The sequence below is a fragment of the Frankliniella occidentalis genome, unplaced genomic scaffold (assembly GCF_000697945.3).
Source record: "Frankliniella occidentalis isolate FOCC.00 unplaced genomic scaffold, Focc_3.1 Scaffold43, whole genome shotgun sequence".
In the NCBI taxonomy this organism is placed as follows: Eukaryota; Metazoa; Arthropoda; class Insecta; order Thysanoptera; family Thripidae; genus Frankliniella; species Frankliniella occidentalis.
Window position 1 is genome coordinate 1,792,889 of NW_026267173.1, and position 5,339 is coordinate 1,798,227.

General features: G+C 64.5%; 1 protein-coding gene across 4 annotated transcripts in view; it reads right to left on the bottom strand.

Annotated features, from left to right (window-relative positions):
* The window catches only part of LOC113218443 (E3 ubiquitin-protein ligase RNF34), a 16,444-nt gene that overhangs the window by 2,760 nt on the left and 8,345 nt on the right, over positions 1 to 5,339 (bottom strand). The window lies entirely within an intron of this gene.

A 5,339-nucleotide genomic window follows, 5' to 3' on the forward strand; every position in this document is an offset into this window, starting at 1 on the left:
CGCCCCGCCTCGCCCCGCCCCGGGGCAGGTGCGAGCAGGTGTGTGCTCCCAACGGCCCCCCGCGCCCCACCACGCCCCGCCTGCCCTGGCGCACCGGGACACCTGGCAGAATAACGCCGCTGCCAACAGCGGCCACCCGCGCCCCCCGCCGTCATGCCATCGGCGAGGTGCTATCCTCGGTGGGAGGACGGGCCACGGGCGCGCGGGGCGGGGGCAAACGGCGCGGCGGGAGCTTTCGCGCCCCCGCGGCAGCCTGTTGCACGGGCGAGGGTGGGGTCACGGGCGCGGCGGTGGCGGGGTCAGGTCTACCGGGTGGTGAGGCGCGTGCCCTGCCCAGGTGGAGGGAAGTCGACAAGGCCGCCGCCGGCCGGCTGCGAGGGAGTGGACGGGGTGGAGCACGGCGGGGCGGCGGGGTGTCTCTCCCCTCGGCACCGTGGGTGCCGGTGCTGAGGTGGCTGAGGTGCTGATGCTCGGATGCTTACACACCAACGCGCCGGCAAGAATACGTCGGTCACGCCGAGAAACGCGCGCGCGCTTGTGTGTGTGTTTGTATGTACTGTACGTATAACTGAGAGTGAGAGAGGCGGACAGAGACAAGTTACACACGTGAACACGCTCGCATATGTGCTTCTGCCTGCGCTCCGCGCGCGTGCAGACGTACAGGAAGACACCGCAGGCAACAAGTTGTTGGTTTTACAGTCACTTTACTGTTGTTTGCTTCTCGCGGGGTCCGCCGCGGTAGCCAGAGGAGCCCCCCGCTCCGCCGCCCCATCTCCCCTCACCTCTAGGCTGAAACGCGCCGCGCGCATCTCTTGCTGGCGCCGCCCATCGCGGCGGCGGCAACAACGCCTGCCGGGTCATCGGATACCTTCTGCGGGAGTTGACGTTCTCGGGAAAATTTTCTGGGCTGAAGGCACCTCTCACGGACTGGCCCCGGCTCCCGGGAGTATCTGTTGGGAGCTCCCCGATGATGACCCTGCTGCTCTGACGGTGACGGGTGACTTTCGGGACGCAAGCGGAGCGACGCTGACGAGGCTGTGATTGCGAGGTTCGGGGTGAGATCCATGGCCTCCACACACACCATCCCGTCCGAGCAGCCCGACAGGCACGAGCGCCCCGCAGCGCTACGGGGGACGGGGGGAACCGCATATTTTGCACCCGGGACTTCTTCGGGACGGGCTAATTTATTCCGTATCAACTCACGGGGGGACGGGCCACTCAAAATTCGAGAGGAACAAAAATAAAAGTATGTGAGCCCGACGAGAACGGAGGCGTGCGGAGGCAGCGGGAGTACAACACCTGCAGCACAACACACAGCGCGGACCCTTGTCCTGTCGGCCCCGAGCACCTGACCAGGTGGGGCGGGGCGGGGTGCGGGCCGAGCGTTGCCAATTAGCTGGGCAAATCCTGAGTATCTCCCTCAACCCGACCGCTCCGCGCCGTGCCCCGCCCCGCCCTGCCGCACGCCTCCCTCTTTATATTTACGGCCCGCGCGCGGCGCGGCAGCGTGTGGCGGGGCGGGGCGGGGCGGGGCGGCTGCTGTTTGCTTTGAGGAGCCCAGATGCATTGCCGGGAGCGCACTGCCGCCGCTGCCGCCGCTGCAGAGGCAAAGGGGAACGAGAATCTGATAAGTCGGCAATCGAACCCAGGGCCGCACCCATTCAAACGCTCTGGCGCCAGACCAGATCTGGTCGCCGCGCAGCTTCCGTGCGGCCAGCAGATTTTTCAGCGCAACATTTTCCTCGAACACGGAGGCGCGCAAACGCTTGACGTTCCCTGAATCAGGGCGAGGTGATCCGGGTCTCTGATTACCGCACATCCGCCGGCTGGTGGTAGTACGCCTTGAGGAGGCCCGCCGCCGGCCCGCCCCCCGCGTCTGTCTCTGTCGCCCGCCTTGCCCCGACCGCAGCGCCGGCCGCCCCGCCCCGCCAGGACAGGGCGGGCACACTCGCGGGGTGGCCCCGGTGGTGGTAGGCGTCTCTCTCTCTCTCTTGACGCCCAGCAGCCGCGCCGCCACCGGGGGAGGCGGGCGGGAGGGCGGCGGGGGCGGGGCTCGGTTCATGTGTTCCTCATTGAGAACAGTCCGCCATCTGGCCATCTGGTGAGCCGACCCCGGGCGGGGCGGAGCGGAGCGGGGCGGGGGCAAGTCATGGGACCGGGCCGCAGATAACCCGGGGGTGCTAAATATAGCGTCCGGCTGGCCGCTCTTTATCAGGCCGCGCAGCCTCGGCGCCCGGCCCGTGGCCTCACCGGAGTATAGGAAGACTATGGCCACGCCCGCGGCGAGGCGCTGCGACCGTGCGGGGTCTCGGCCGGGCCCGCTGACCTCTGACCCTCTGACCCGCCCGGGGCCTAGTGACCGCGCCCCCGAGTGATGTGACGATCCGCGGCAGGCAGGCCGATCAGACACCTCCGCCCCGATAATAGACCTGTTTAGCGCTGTGCTCAGCCCGCCCCACCCCACTCCTCCCGACCTCGTCAGTGCCTCGCCACGCTCCGCCCCGCCCCGCTACTCCGGATGGCGAGCAGAGCTGTTTAGTTATTCATGTTGTTATTATTGGACGACCTGCATAGTCCTTGCCGTCCTTCCTTTGAATCTTCATGGTTTTCGGGGGAGCATACATACACCCCTCGCCATCACGCGTGTGTGTGCGCGCGCGCGTGCTTGTGCTTTGCTTGCGATTGTGTGTGTGTGTGTGAGAGAGAGAGCGAGCACGTGACCCCATCTGTCTCCGCCCTTGTCTCCTCGTCACGCACATCACCCGTAATGGCCGGTGGAAACATGTGGATGCGAAAAGGAAGTGGAACTGCCTCGGCCGAACAGAAGGCCCCGCCCCGGGGCCCGCTGTTCATCGGAAGCTTTATAAAGCAGGTTAAGCTTGGACAAGGGCGTGTCCATGTCGGGCGCGCGCATATATTGATACTGAATACACACAGCCGTGTCGGCAGCGCAAAGTGCAGGATAAAGACTGTATACAGTGTACATACTCTGTTGGGGCCGACCGGAGCCGCCCCGACAATCGACCCGGACGGACCTTGGTGATCTTTGCTTGGGCTTTATACTTTATGTGTGCGTGTGTGTCTATGTACCTTGACATAGGCTAGGCATTGGAGATGGAGATCGAAGTCACGGCGGGCGGCTCTGGCGTCGTCCTTTCTCTGCCCCGCGGCCCGCGGGCCCACCACCCTGCGCAGCCCGAGCCGACGCCGAGGGTGGGAAGGAGTCCACCTGGACGCCGGGCGTAACTGCAGCTTGCAGCGCGCGCGCGCGCACACACACACTGCTAAGCAGGTGCTGCAGCCGCCGTCAAAAAGCGGCAAAATTGATGAAGCCCCGCACCCCAAAATATTTTCTGCATACATTCTTGCTAATTGCCGAGCCGCGCCCTTTTTCTGACACTTCCGGGCGCCCGGCATGCACTCCGGAATACTTTGTGGGCTTGCAGCGGCCGGGGCAGGTGATGGTGGTGGCCACCGGTGGACGACAGTGGACACGCGTCTGCTGCTCCTCGACGCCACCCCGTCCGGCGGCGTCCGGCCATTCAACATGTTGCGGCGGGAACGGCGGCGCGGCGTGGCGTGGCGCGGCGGGGCGCGAAGTAGATGGTCGACCTTTCGGCACGATTTATCGATAAAATTGTGGCGCGCCGGCCCGAAGAAGCTCTGGTGGCGGCGTGGCGGCGTGGCGGCGCGGTTATCGCACGGCACGGGTTTATTATTATAAAACGTCTGCGATGTGGGTCTGTTTGTTTCTCACTTTGGCATACCCCCCGACGGGCTTGAGCGGTGAGTAAACAGCTCCGTCTTCTGCCCGGGCCGCAGAGCCGCAGAGCCCATCTGGCGGGGCCGCCGCCGCCGCGGCATCACCGGGCAGCCAGCCTATGGGCGGGGCAGAGGCTTCAGGAGAGGCTCAACCTCTCATCGCATCAGCGCACCGCCGCCGCCGCTGCTGTCGCGCGGTGTGGGTGACACTCTCGGGGAATCGACGCGGAAAACGAGGTTACGCATTTCGCTTTCGCACCAAAGTGTCAGACTACGGCTACGCCACCGCCCCTCTCCTCGTCCGTCGCCATCACAGACAGGACATGAGAGAGAGAGAGCGCGCAGGGCGAGCCGCGACGACGGCGGTGGGCCACCACGGCCACACACACACCACACACTGTACGCTTTACTGTATTCCACGAGCTCGCGGGTGAACGGACTGCCGAGTTAAGGTGAGGAGAAGCAGCACTTCGAGTTGGTCTGTCTACCGACACACCTTAGCCCCCCCCCCCCCTTTTCCGTTGGGCACAGGTCCTACCCGGTATTCTTCTTCCCCAGCTTGCCTCCACGCACTTCTGAAGCTATACCGTACCGCACGCACGAGTGCAGACGGGCTTGCCTATCGCCTCCGTCCAGGGCGCCTTGCGCGCGCCCAGCGAGTAGGCAACCCCCCCGCACGTGTGAATTGCGGTACAGCATAACTGCAGAAAGTGAGCGGGTTTTATCAACAACCCTGGTACTACTACACTATACAGTAGCGAAGTGTGGAAACCAGCTCTTTTTGCAATTAGGCAAGAAAGGGCCACGCGTTTTCCTCGTGGCACCTGTAACGAGACGGCGTCATGAGAGATGTACAGTGTTCGGTGCGATAGGGCCGGGTGCAGGTGGACCCGGTGGCCAGGGGGCCCGGGCGCCACACCGCGCCACACCGCGCTAGGCCCTTGATGATTACCCCTCGGGCCTCCTCTTGATTAGCCTCGGGCCGGCACTCGGTGCAGCACACACACTCGTGGCAAATGGACGCCACACTGTTGGGATTAGAGGCGGCACGGCTATCTGGCTCGATCCGCCCCGCCTCGCAGTTCTTCTTTTCTTCTCTCGTCGTCCGCGACCACCACGAGCCGGGCTCCGCTGCCCCCGCGCCCGCCCCACAAACGAGCCCTTGGCTAAATGAAACTCTAAGCGCGAAAAACGGCTCCGCTGAAAATATTTTACTCATGTCAGGTTTAGTTTCCGAACGCAATCTCGGCGGCGCTGCCGAGCTTCTTCCAACCTCGACTTCGGCCCAGGTGCGCGGTTTAGAGAGGGGAAAGGGGGAGGGGGGCTACTGCTGCTTGGCGGCACGGGAAGGGGAAGGGGGAGGGGCAGTAGAGCCCAAGACTCCACCCCTCCCCCTGCCCCTCTCGCGCGCTCCGCGCCAGTTTTGCTCAGACCGTATACCGGACAATCACTTGGCGTCCCTCTCGAGCTTGTTTGGCGATATTTATGACTTCCCCTCCCATCCACTCCTTTACTTGGCAGAACGAGAGATGGGTGAGAAGGGAGCGGGGAGGGAATACGTCTCGTCTGATCCCTGG